The sequence below is a fragment of the Macaca mulatta genome, chromosome 16 (assembly GCF_049350105.2).
Source record: "Macaca mulatta isolate MMU2019108-1 chromosome 16, T2T-MMU8v2.0, whole genome shotgun sequence".
Taxonomy (NCBI): domain Eukaryota; kingdom Metazoa; phylum Chordata; class Mammalia; order Primates; family Cercopithecidae; genus Macaca; species Macaca mulatta.
The window spans coordinates 6,093,946-6,106,755 of NC_133421.1; the positions used below are offsets into that span (position 1 = coordinate 6,093,946).

General features: G+C 48.3%; 1 pseudogene; it reads left to right on the top strand.

The window, feature by feature from the left end:
- The first annotated feature begins 3,526 nt into the window (after positions 1-3,526).
- On the top strand, positions 3,527-4,308 carry LOC114673224 (thioredoxin pseudogene; annotated as a pseudogene).
- The last annotated feature ends 8,502 nt before the right edge of the window (positions 4,309-12,810 follow it).

Genomic DNA, 12,810 nt, shown 5'->3' on the forward strand with positions numbered 1-12,810 from the left:
AGGCCGAGGTGGGTGGACCGCCTGAGGTCAGGAGTTTGAGACCAGCCTGGCCAACATGTTGAAACCCCATCTCTACTAAAAATACAAAGTTAGTCAGGCATGGTGGTGGGTGCCTGTAATCCCAGCTACTCAGGAGGCTGAGGCAGGAGAATCGCTTGAACCTGGGAGGCAGAGGTTGCAATGAGCCGAGATCGCACCACTGTACTCTGGCCTGGGTGACAGAGTGAGACCCTGTCTCAAAAAAAAAAAAAAGTTTCATTTCAATAATTGCAATTAAAAAAATAAGTGCAGTCCCTTTCATGGAGCTGGAGGGCAGAGCAGTGGTTGCCAGGGGCTGGGGGAGGTGGGCGGGGACTTGTTGTTTAGTGTGTGGGGTTCCGTCTGGGATGGCGAACAGCTTCTGCAGGTGGCTGCGCAACAGCGTGAGCATATTTGGGGCCACTGAAATGATTCATATACATGTAAATTGGTTAAAATGGTAAATTTTGTGTTGTGTATTTTGTATCACAATGAAAAAATGCAAAAAAAGGTGTAAGCCACAAAACTCCAAAACACCCCACAGCCCCTCCCCCAAATGTAAAAGTCCATTTAAAGTTAAAAACTTCTCCCTTGCACCTTCTCGGTCTGTTTTGGGCAAGCAGCATGCAACAGGAAAAGTGTGTGTGTGTGTGTGTGTGTGTGTGTGTGTGTGTGTGTGTGTGTGTATGTCTGTAGGAAAGGGTACGGTGAGGACAGAGAGACTCAAATTAACTTCTCAATGTACCCCCAACCCACACCTGCTCCTATGCCCTGGGATTCTCCTCCTCACTCACGTGACTGCCTTTGTACCCCCAGGGTTGACATGGCCGGGGAAGAGGAAGAAAAGGGCAGGAAAAATCTGATTTTGTATTGTACGAGCTGGTACGGAAGCTTCTTGGACTTTGTACATAGCTGACTCTTTATCTATTGGGGGACTTGTTTAAGTCCTTCTAAGACCTCCAGTCGACCCCATTATTGGGGTCTCACCTCCAGTTCCCTGGGTATAACTGAACTCTTCTTGGCTCACATGCAGCTCAGGCCTCAGTTTCTTGCTGCTGGGGCCGCATCTTTCTCTCCAGGTGGCGCTCCTGGGCAGGTTTTAGTCTTTGTGTTTTGTTTTGTTTTGTTTTTTAATAGCTCTTGCTCAAGGTTGGGCAGGTTTTAATGTGGCCTGATGCTGGTTCTCCCTCCTGCATAGCTCACATCTGGCCCATAGGAAACAATCACATATCCTTTTCCTGCGATATAGATTTCAGGGGTCCCAGTTTCCAATGCAGCCAACTCTCTTCAATGTATGATCAAAACCACTATCAGCCAGTACATCTCTCATGCACCAAATTAAACATTTTTTTGTGTGATCGCTTCGGCAGCACATATCCTAAATTTTTTTTTTTTTTTTTTTGGTAGAGATGGGGTCTTGTCATGTTCACTAGGCTGGTTTTGAACTCCTAGGCTTGAGCAATCTTCCCACTTCGGCCTCCGAAAATGCTGGGATTACAGGCATAGCCACTGTTCCAGGACTTGGATTTTTTTTTTTTTTTTGAGATGGAGTCTTGCTCTGTCGCCCAGGCAGGAGTGCAGTGGCCGGATCTCAGCTCACTGCAAGCTCCGCCTCCCGGGTTCTCGCCATTCTCCTGCCTCAGCCTCCCGAGTAGCTGGGACTACAGGCGCCTGCCACCACGTCCGGCTAGTTTTTTGTATTTTTTAGTAGAAACGGGGTTTCACCGTGTTAGCCAGGATGGTCTCGATCTGCTGACCTCGTGATCCGCCCGTCTCGGCCTCCCAAAGTGCTGGGATTACAGGCTTGAGCTACCGCCCCCGGCCCAGGACTTGGATTTTTAAAATCAGTTTGATTTAGGTATATATATATATATATATATATATATATTTTTTTTTTTTTTTTTTTTTTTTTTTTTTGAGACGGATCTTGCTCTGTCACCCAAGCTGGAGTGCAGTGGCATGATCTCGGCTCACCGCAACCTCTGCCTCCCAGGTTCAAGCGATTCTCCTGCCTCAGCTTCCCAGGTAGCTGGGAATACAGGCGCCCGCTGCCAAGCCCGCTCCCAGGTAGCTGGGACTACAGGTGCCCGCTGCCAAGCCCAGGTAACTTTTGTATTTTTGGTAGAGACGGGGTTTCACCATATTGGTCAGGCTGGTCTCGAACTCCTGACCTCGTGATCCACCCACCTCAGCCTCCCAAAGTGCTGGGATTATAGGCATGAGCCGCCGTGTCCAGCTGAGGTATAATTTACATAAAGTAAAAGTCACCAATTTATGTGTATATTGCCAGCAACTGACACCACAATTAAATAGACAACGAAGGAACCGATCGCTCCCGCAGCCAACACTATAGTTCACCGTGGAGGACCCTGTGGACAGCTCCAAGCCTCCCTCTGCATGACCATTTCCTGGGCGGAAGTCCTTTGAGCTAGGTGGGAAATTTGGACAGTACCCAACCTATGTGGAGGAACCATGTCCTGGCACTGGGGAAGTGGGAGATTTAGAGCATCAAATCGATGCTCGATCCAACCCATTGATCACACCTCACCCCATCACAGCAAGTTAGGTGTTTCTCTGCTTTCTGTTTGAGGCGTTACGTGAGAATCTCTTATCTGTAGGACTCTCCAGGGAGTTGTATGTTGCGATTCCAGTAGTGGAAAGAACAAAATCAAAACACTGTATGGTGAAATCCTCAAAGGGAAGGAGCCGGAACTCACATCCTTCAAGATATCATCTGTACCTTGGCACTGTTGTGACCGGGTGGGCAACGTAGTGGCAGAGTTGAGGGACAAAATGCGTGCTAATAGTCTCCAGGCTCAAAAATGATTCAAGACCCTGATGGTGTCTCTCCAAAGACCAACACACGGGGATGGTGCCAACCTGTCGCTCAGTTACAACGCAGGGCTGGCGACTAACTGGTTTAATTCGAGACCGTGGGTGGGATCACTGGTCTTTGCTTTGACAACAGAATTCGAGTCCCCGGAAAAAGAGCTACTCAACCAGGTTATAGACTAGTGGCTGCTAGAGTGCGAATGACAACATATTGTATTATCAAGATGTTCTTAGATCAGCATATGGACCGATCTATTGCACTGCCGTCAGTTGTAACCAAGATTGTTGTATTCAAGGAGAAAGAGACGCTTGCCTGGAAAACACACGGACAGTTTTTTGAGTATGGGGGAGCCCCGCACCAACCCATTATGATTTGAGGTCTCTTCTCAGATGCTCCCAAATCTGGCAATGGTGGCAAACTATTGGGCTAAAAGACTCAATCCAGCAAATTCTGGATTTAAGGCTCCTGACATAATACCTGGAGCAAATATGACACTTCCACTTACTCAGATGGCTGCTCACTGAGTGTCAAGAGGAACAGGGACAGGCATATGGTCACTCCAACTTTGAACATCCTAAAGAATTATGGGGTAACAGGCTACAAATGAAAACGGTCAGTTCCTATTTAAAAAGAAAAAAAAAAAAGACAGCCGCTCGTCAGACCTCAGCAGCCAAGATGGTGAAGCAGGTCGAGAGCGAGGTTGCTTTTTAGGAAGCCTTGGATGCCACAGGCGATAAACTTGTAGTAGATGGCTTCTCAGCCACGTGATATGGGCCTTGCAAAATGATCAAGCCTTTCTTTATCCCCTCTCTGGAAAGTATTCCAACGTGGTATTCCTTGAAGCAGATGTGGATGACTGTCAGGATGTTGCTTCAGAGTGTGAAGTCAAATGCATGCCAACATTCCAGTTTTTTTAAGAAGGGACAAAAAGTGGGTGAACTTTCTGGAGCTCATAAGGAAAAGCTTGAAGCCACCATGAATGAATTAGTCTAATCGTGTTTTCTGAAAACATCACCAGCCATTGGCTATTTAAAACTTGTAATTTTTTTAATTTACAAAAAAAAAATATATAAAAGTATGAAGACTATAAACCCAAATGCCATCTGGATGACAATAAAACATTCATTCTAACACCTGAAAAAAAAAAAAAGACAAAGAACATTTCCAACAACTGAGCATTTTCCTAGTCCCCCTTTGCTCCACCCCTTACCTCTGCTCCTTGACAACCACTCATCTGATTTTGATCCGTATATGTTGGTCTTTACCTAAGAAATCATGTTTTGAGAACTTACATATTGTAAATGGAATCATACAAGATGTACTTGTTCATATCTTTTTTCACTTAGCATTAAGCCTTTGAGAAGCATCCATGTCATTCCGTGCATCTGTTTTTTCTTTTTATTGCTGAGTAGTGTTTATTGTATCTATGTACCACAATGTATCGATTCACCCATTGACATAGACTGGATTGTTTCCAATTGTTTACTATAGTGAATATAGGCATTATAAGCATTTGTGTACAAGCCTTTGTGGGGACGTACGTTTTCATTCTTCTTGGATAAATATCTGAGTGAGATTGCCGGGTCATGTTTTAAGTATATGGTTAACTCAGCAAGAAATCCACCAATTTATTTCCCAAAATAACTCTACCATTTTGCTTTTCCACCAGCATGGGATGAACATTCCAGTTGCTCTGTATTCTTGGCAACACTTAAGTATTGTCAGTTTTTAAGGGGTGTGTGTGTGTGTGTGTGTGTGTGTATTGGTATCTCATTATAGTTTTAATTTCCATTTCCCTCATGTCTAATGATATTGGACATCATTTTATTCATTTATTGCTACTCATATATCTTCTTTGCTGAAATATCTGTTGAAATCTTTTTCCCATTAACAAATCAGGTGATTTTATTTTATTACTGAGGTGGTGGTGGTGTTTTTTGACAGAGTCTCACTCTTGTCACCCAGGCTGGAGTGCATCGGTGCGATCTCGGCTCACTGCAACCTCCGCCTCCCGGGTTCAAGCGAGTCTCCTGCTTCAGCCTCCCGAGTAGCTGGGATTACAGGCGCCTGCCACCATGCCCAGCTAATTTTTATATTTTTAGTAGAGATGGGTTTTCACCATGTTGGCCAGGTTGGTCTTGAACTCCTGACCTCAGGTGATCCACCCACCTCAGCCTCCCAAACTGCTGTGATTGCAGGCATAACCCACTGTGCCCGGCCTACTACTGAATTTTAAGAGTTCCTTGTGCATGCTGGATACAAGTCCTTTATCAGATACATGATTATTTTTTAAATTTATTTTTAAAATGTATTTATTTTTAGCAACCCTGTTAACTGAATATTTAAACAAATTTTCTGTATATGTTTTCTCTCAATCTGCGGTTTGCCTTTTCATCTTCTTAAAAGCATCTTTAAAGGTCAGAACTTTAAAATTTTGGTAACGTTCTATTTATCATTTTGCTTTTGTTTCCCATTTAAGGAATCTTTGCCTAACTCAAGGTCACAAAGATTTTGTCCTATGTTTTCTTCTAGAAGTATTATGGTTTTAGCTCTTATATTTAGGTCTATGATTTATTTCAAATTCATTTTAGGGTATGATGTGAGGTAAAGGTCAAGGTTTTTTAAATTTAATTTTGGCATACAGGTAATCTAATTATTCTGGCACTATTTATATGAAATACTATCCTTTTTCCCACTGAGTTACCATTGGATAAAATCAGCTGACTGTTTGTCAGCCTATTTCTGGACTCTATTCTGTTCCATTGATATCCCTGTTTATCCTTACAGTGAGAGAACACTATCTTGATTATTATTGCTTTATAATACATCTCAAAATTGAATAGTTTTGTCCTCCAATGTGTTTCTTTTTTCTTTCTGCTTTTTTTTTTTTTTTTTTTAGACAGAGTCTTGCTCTGTCACCCAGTCTGGAGTGTAGTGCCACAATCTCAGCTCACTGCAACCTCCACCTCCTGGGTTCAAGCAATTCTCCTGTCTCAGCCTCCCAAGGGGCAGGGATTACAGGCACCTGCCACCATGACTGGCTAACTTTTTGTATTTTTAGTATAGATGGGGTTTCACCACATTGGCCAGGCTGGTCTTGAACTCCTGACCTCCAGACCTCAAGTGATCCACCCTCCTCAGCCTCCCAAAGTGCTGGGATTACGGGTATAAACCACCACGCCTGGCCCATATTTCTTATTTAAACATTTTTTTAGGTAAATTTTAGCATTAACTAGTCTGTTTTTAAGAATGAGTGCCTCCAGAAATTTTGATTGGGATAGTGACACTCTATAGATAAATTTGCAGAGAATTGGCAATGTTGAGTCTTAAGGTCCATGAATATGGTCTATCTCCCCATTTCTTTAGGTCTTCTTTATCTCAGCAGTATTTTGCAGACTTCCTGCTCCCTTTCTCTTTTCCTCATATCAGGACCACCCATAATTTTTTTTTTTTTTTTTTTTTTTTTTTGAAATGGAGTCTTGCTCTGTTGCATAGGCTGGAGTGCTGTGGCATGATCTCGGCTCACTGCAACCTCCACCTCGCCTCCTGGGTTCAAGTGATTCTTCTGCTTCAGCCTCCCAAGTAGCTGGGATTGCAAGTGTGTGCCACTGTGCCCAGCTAATTTTTGTATTTTTAGTACAGATGGGGTTTCACCATGTTGGCCAGGTTGGTCTTGAACTCCTGACCTCCAGTGATCCACCTGCCTCGGCATCCCAAAGTGCTGGGATTACAGGTGTGAGCCACTGCACCGGGCCCATATTTTCTATCTTTTAGTGCTGGATTATGTTTTTCCCCATCTGTGTTTGATCAGATATTCAACCTGCCTTTTAAGGTTTGATTTTACTGTAATTTTAATTCTCTAGATTTCTAATGGAATCTTTGTCATTTGTCCTATTCTTATTTCATGACTTCCTTTTTTTAAGCAGTTTATTTATTTATTTATTTATTTATTTATTATTATATGTTAAGTTCTAGGGTACATGTGCACAGTGTGCACGTTTGTTACATATGTATACATGTGCCATGTTGGTGTGCTGCACCCATTAACTCGTCATTTACATTAGGTATATCTCCTAATGCTACACCTCCCCCCGCCCCCTCCCCACAATAGGCCCCAGGTGTGATGTTCCCCACCCTGTGTCCAAGTGTTCTCATTGTTCAATTCCCACCTATGAGGGAGCCTGACTTCCTTTTCTTGTTTCATGGTTGCTGTACCCTTTTTATTTCTCTGAGGACTTCAAAGATACTTTCTTAAGGCCAGCCATAGTGACTCATGCCTGTAAACCCAGCACTTTCAGAGGCCATGGCGGGTGGATCACTTGAGGTCAGGAGTTTGAGACCAGCCTGACCAACATGGTAAAACCCCACCTCTACTAAAAATACAAAAATTAGTCAGGTGTCGTGGCGCACACCTGTAGTCCCAGCTGCTTGGGAGGCTGAGACAGGAGAATCACTTAAACCTGGCAGGCAGAGGTTGCAGTGAGCTGAGATCTTGCCATTGCACTCCTGCAGCAATAAGAATGAAACCTCATCTCAAAATAAAATAAAATGTAAAAAAAGATACTTTCTTTTTTTTTTTTTTTTTTTTTTGGGACGGAGTCTCACGCTGTTGCCCAGGCTGGAGTGCAGTGGCGCGATCTCGGCTCACTGCAAGCTCCGCCTCCTGGGTTCACGCCATTCTCCTGCCTCAGCCTCCTGAGTAGCTAGGACTACAGGCGCCCGCCACCGCGCCCGGCTAATTTTTTGTATTTTTAGTAGAGACGGGGTTTCACTGTGGTCTCGATCTCCTGACCTTGTGATCCGCCCGCCTCGGCCTCCCAAAGTGCTGGGATTACAGGCTTGAGCCACCGCGCCCGGCCAAAAAAGATACTTTCTTTAAAGCGGTTTTCAGGGCGCTCTTAACCCATTTTCTCAGTGATCAGTTCCCCTGTTTGCTGAGTTTGTTTGCTCTCATGAGGCTGGTCTTCCTCAGCGCTCTCAGGTTGTGAGGTTATCTGGAGAGTCTGTAAAAACCAAGGCCATCTGTTAGTGGCCTCAGCTTGGTTGATACTGGGCTGGGCTCCAGCCAGAGGTTTCCTCAGAAATGTCTGCTGTGGGTCTCCACTTCATGTGAGTGATGCATTTCTGGGACAGTCCCTGGGAGCTTGGTGGCTCTGCTGAGCCACAGGCACGTGGCTTGGTCTTCGCCATGACCTTGGAGAGGAGGTGTAGCCACTCTGGCTGATGCTTACTAACTGGCAGCATGGGTCCCAGTGCCAGCCAGGCTCAGGCCCCAGTCCTGCTGGGCATCTACACCGTGGCCCATCCCCTCCAACTTCAGCCCTGCTGTCGTCCCCGCCCCCAGAGATTGCCCATACCAGCTCCTGTGTCCCCTGCCAGCTCCTGTCTCCTTTCTCTTAAGGAGAAGTCTCCATTTTTGGTCTACAAAACTGTCTATCTTTTGTTATTGATCATGTTTGTGTCATTATTACTTTTTAAGAGATCTCGTGTCTATATGTTTGAAGCAGAGGGAATGGTTTCCACGATCTCAATCAGAAGCATTGTAACTTATCTACGTGTGTGATGCAGCTGCTGTTAGCTACATTTTATTCCACAAGCAGATCTGCAGAAATGCACATACCCTAGAGCTGTGTGTTATTCTTCAACTTGCATAACAACGACTCACATCAAGCCTGTTTGGACCTGTTGGTGACCTAGGTCCAGCTCAGCCTGGGGCAACAGGACAAAGGTGAAAGCAACCTCTAGTTTTTATTTTAACATATATGCATATTCATTAATTTGTGTGTGTGTATGTGTGTGTGTGTGTGTGTGCCTGTGAGATCGCTATGTATCAGACATAAGTGCCTTTGTAAGGGACTTACAAACATGAACTGATTTATGATCCCCATTTTACAGATAAGGAAACTGAGGCCCAAAGAGTGGTGAGCCGTGACTGGGGTCCAGAGTCCTGCGGATCTCTCTGCTGTGTGTACTCACGCGTGCCCTCTTGCCTTAGCTTGCACACAAGGGTGGGGGGCATGAAGTCCATGCTCCCTCTGACAGTGGCATGCTTTTCCACAGCCAGAGTGGAAGGGGAAAGGATCGGAGAGTGGCAGACTCAGGGCCTTGCCTGGGGACACCAGCCCTCTGACCCAGACACGCTCTGCCCACTTCCCCCCTGCCTACTCACTAGACTCAGACGCAAGAGTCTGAGACTGCCAAGGAGGCCTGGCTGCAGCAGGGGCAATGTGGTCTCTCTCCCACTCTCTCCCATCCCCAGCCCACTGTCGGGAGTGATCTGTTCCCTGCCGGCTGTAGGGACCAGGGCCTGGAGAGGAGGGAGATACGTGAAGACAGCTGCCTCCTTAGAGGAGAGGGCTACCATGCCACCTCACTGAGGTTCTTTATGTCTAGAGACACAGCAAGATAGAGAGAGAACAAGGGATACAGGACCCAGGAGAGAACAAATAATTCAGGGGAATACAGAAATACAGGCTGGGCGTGGTGGCTCAGGCCTGTAATCCCAGCAGCTTGGGAGGCTGAGGTGGGTGGATCACTTGAGGTCAGAAGTTCGAGACCAGCCTGGCCAACATGGCAAAACTCATCTCTACTAAAAACACACATGTGGAAAGAAAAGAAAAGAGAAGAGAAAAGAAAAGAAAAGAAGAGAAAGAAAAATTAGCCGGGCGTGATGGTGGGCACTTGTAGTCCCAAGCTACTCAGGAGGCTGATTCAGGAGAACTGCTAGAACCCGGGAAGTGGAGGTTGCAGCGAGCAGAGATTGTGCCACTACACTCCAGCCTGGGTGACAGAGCGAGACTCTATCTCCAAAAAAAAATAAAAATAAAGAAAGTAAAAAAAGAAATACAGAGAGCCAAGACAGTGAGGCGCAAAGACAGAGAAACAGAGACTGGGAGGTGGAGGGAAGTACCTGGAGGGCATCTGAAAGTGAGGCTTCGGGAGATGGGGCTGGGGTGAGTCAACGTTGGTACAGGAGGTGGCAGGAGGTGGCCATGCAGGGAACGAGTCCCTGGCCATGGGGGATTAGAGCTCTGGGGAGTCCAAGTCAAAAAGACCTGGAGCCAGGGGTTCCTCCCACTACCCGTGCGGCCCTGTATCGGGTGGGGCTGAGCTGGGGCTGGAGTAAGCGTGCATATTGTATCCAGTCCCTCCTGGCTGCTGGCCTGGTGTCCCTGGATCTGGGGACAGGCGCCCGGCCTTACGGTGCCCTCCTCCTGCATGGGCCAGTTGGCTCCACCCTCCCGGTGCCAGTGTCAGGTTCCAGGCTGTTCCCTGGGGGAACTTTGATCTGGAAAGAATGAGGGTGACCGATCTGGCTGCTGCCCAGGGCCGAGCCATGTCACCGAGACCTGGCCTGAGCTGCCCCTGCCGCCTTCCCGCCCACTGGGACACCACGCGGTTACCGTGGGCTCAGGAGACACAGAGGGGTCTTTCCTGCTTCCCTTCCCTCCCTTCTCCTCTTTGTCATCCATGGTTTATTCAGTAGTTCACTCATTCACTCATTCATCAAGCATTGGCTGATGGAGTGCGGGCGAGTGATGGGGACAGAGGGACAAGGAGATGGGTCCTGCCCTTTAGGGAGCCCCTCGCCTGATGGGGGGCAGGTGGCCCACACAGACACACCCTAAACAGAGACCACTGCTTGAGAAACACAAGCTCTGTTTTGGAGGAGGAAGACGGGGAGTGCGAGGAGGGATGTGCCCTCGTGGACACCATGTGGGGTTAGTGGAGGTAAGGAGGTAAGGACAGGCTTTATCAGGGAGGGCTTCCCAGAGGAGGGGGTGGTTAAGCTGGACCCTGATCTGGAGAATGAGCAGGAATGTGTCCATTTGAGAAGTAGAAGGCCAGGCACAATCACAGAAGCGCGAAAGAGTTTTGTGTTTGTGCGTTTGTGGGCAGCAGTGGCTGAGAAAGGGGGGTTGGAGAGGTGGGTGGGGGGCTGGTTAGGAAGGGCCTTGAATGGCCCCCTCAGGCATTACCCTGTTGGCGAGGGGACCCATGAGTCAGGGTTAGGGGTCCTAGCTGGAACAGATTGTCAAATCAAGATACAGCTGGGGGCTATAGGGGAAGCGGCAGCTTGATGGCACCTCCAGGCCTTGCCGAGGAGGGGTTGGTGCCTCCAAGACCTCCCCTGCCAGCCCCAGCCCCAGTTAGTCTCCACAATGCTTTTGAGGAAGCCCAGCTGGTCTATGGGCTGCAGCGGCTCCAGTGGGCTCCAGGCCCAGGGCTCAGCCCAGCCCCCTCGCCTTGGCCTGGCCTCCCCACCCCCACTGCCCACTGTGACTGACGCAGCCTTTTGCTGGGCTGAAAGCGGACACTGCCTGGCCTGTGAGGCCCCTGGGGAAGGCCCAGGGAGCAAAGCCCTGGAGCTCGGGCTCCTCTTGTCCTGAAGGCGGCTGAGCCAGGGCCTATAAATAACCCCTTCCCTGGCCCTGTCTCTGGGAAGGGGGAGGGGAGGCAGGCCCAGGCCAGACTGAAGGCACCAGGTCTTTTGGTGGGAAGCTGTGGAGGGGGTGAGGAACGAAGGGGACAGGGCCCACGGTTGGAGGCCCAGTTCTGTCCCGGGACAGTGACTGCTTGCCCCTGGAGTCTCGGGGTCCTCTGGCCTGGAGCAGCCAAGCTCCACAGGGAAAGAGTGCGTGCAGGGACTGTTGTTGTAAGAGGAGCGGCCAGTCCTCCTTCCTCCCATCTCTGGGTGGGTTTCCGGAGGTCCAAGAGTCCGGATATGAGCTCCGAGGGCCACCCAGGCTGGGCCTGGCCTGCCCCAGAGACCCCTTTTTCAATTCCCAATGGCCCAGGACAAACTTGTCCCTGCTTGCCTGAGACCTTAAACATGTGCCTGTTCTTCCTGGACTCAGTCTCCCCTCCTGGCTCTGCAGTTTTCGGGGTAGGGGTAGGGAGCCGAGTGAGTCAGTGCAGAGCCCTCTCCAGGCCATGGGGCCAGGGCTTAGGGGCTGCGACCCAAGGGGGAGGATCCTGGAAATGGAAAATCTGAGCCGGACAGCCTTATCTGGGCTGGAAGCAGCTGTCTCCACCCCACACCCTGCGCAGCCCCCGCCTCTTAGGGGAGGACAGCGGCCCCTCTCTGCAGGAATAGGTGGTGTTTGTTCTCCGGGTAGCCTGGGCCTCCGCGGAGGCCTGTGGGAAATTCTTCCTTATTGGGGTCAAGAGGGCCCAAGGTTGGCGCAGGAGGGCAAGAAACTCTGCTCGCTCTCTTCTTTCCGCACATCACAGCCATCCTGATTTTTTTTTTTTTTTTTTTTTTGAGATGGAGTCTGGATCTGTCATCCAGGCCGGAGTGCACTACAACCTCCCCTTCCCCAGTTCAAACGATTCACGTGCCTCAGCCTCCTGAGTAGCTGGGATTGCAGGCACACGCCACCACGCCCAGCTAATTTTTTACATTTTTAGTAGAGATGGAGTTTCTCTTTCTTTCTTTCTTTCTTTCTTTCTTTCTTTTTTTTTTTTTTTAGATGGAGTCTTGCTCTGTCGCCCAGGCTGGAGTGCAGTGGTGTGATCTCTGCTCACTGCAACCTCCGCTTCCTGGGTTCAAGCTATTTTCCTGTCTCAGCCTCCTGAGTAGCTGGGATTACAGGCACACGCCACCATGCTTGGCTAATTTTTGAATTTTTTTAGTGGAGACAGAGTTTCAGCATGTTGGCCAAGCTGGTCTCAAGCTCCTGAACTCAGGTGATCCACCCGCCTCGGCCTCCCAAAGTGCTGGGATTACAGGCGTGAGCCACCATGTCCGGCCATGTGCTTAGAATTTTAGCAGACCCTACAACAGCCAGGATCTGCATCTTCTAGAGACCTACTTCTGATTAGAGTGAGCCAGAACTGGGGCATGTAATATACATGTTCAAACTCATGCTCACACAACATTATACATGCAAACATTTACTATATGGAAGCATGTGTACACACGTGACCCATGTACAAGCACGTGGACAGTAAAGGCT